The sequence below is a fragment of the Capsicum annuum genome, chromosome 11 (assembly GCF_002878395.1).
Source record: "Capsicum annuum cultivar UCD-10X-F1 chromosome 11, UCD10Xv1.1, whole genome shotgun sequence".
NCBI lineage: Eukaryota > Viridiplantae > Streptophyta > Magnoliopsida > Solanales > Solanaceae > Capsicum > Capsicum annuum.
In genome coordinates this window covers 4,858,044-4,858,995 of record NC_061121.1, presented here as the reverse complement: position 1 = coordinate 4,858,995, position 952 = coordinate 4,858,044, and positions in this window count along the sequence as shown.

The window sequence follows — 952 nt, the reverse complement described above, 5'->3', positions numbered from 1 at the left end:
AGAAGCAGAGATTGATGATGACGAATGGGTAAAAACCGACTGGAACATTTGAGTTTGATTAAGAAATAAAGGCTAACGTCTGTATGTCATGGCTAGTTGTATCAGAGGAGGATGGTTCGAGCATATAACAAAAAGGTCCATCCTAGGAATTTTAAAGTTGGTCAGTTGGTATTGAGACGTATCCTTCCTCACCAGGTTGAAGCGAAAGGCAAGTTCTCCCCTAACTGGCAAGGTCCCTTTGTTGTGAAGAAAGTGTTGCCCAATGGAGCCTTATATTTGACAGATACTGAAGACAAAATGGCAGAAATGGCTATCAATGCTGATGCGGTCAAAAGATATTACGTATGATATTTGATCCTTTGTTGATTTTATTGCATGTTTAGTACTTGCATTTTTGAAGATTGATATAATGAAGGCATTTTATTCTTCTATCCAAACATTGTGTCATCCTTTGTTTACCCGTTTGAGCTTCGTTCTAATTTTCTTTCATATCCCTCTTTTGGAATCAAAATGGAGTCAAAGATAAATGTCGAGGAAATAAGAATAAAAGAAAGAGTTTGAAAAAAAATCAAAATCAAAACAAAACAAAGAACAAGCTGATGGAACTATGTGCGACCTAATTCTCCTCTCTCGAGAGTGAGATACGTAGGCTGCCCTATTTCGGGCTTGGTCCAACCAAATAAAGATTAAAGATTCACCCAGTCAACAAAACTAGGGAAAGATTTAATGTGTTGTTTGAGTCGATTCCAAAAGTTGTAAGTCCCACCCCCACTTCAAGTATCGTTTGAGCCCCTTACCATCTTTTCTAACCTTAACCAAAATCCAAGTTACAACCAAAGAAAGTCCTTCAGATCAATTTTTGATAATGTTAAGGATAAGCATGCAATGGATATAATGATACATTGTGAAGTGCCACTTGTCTCCCTCAGCATAAGAAATCAGGAAAGAAATA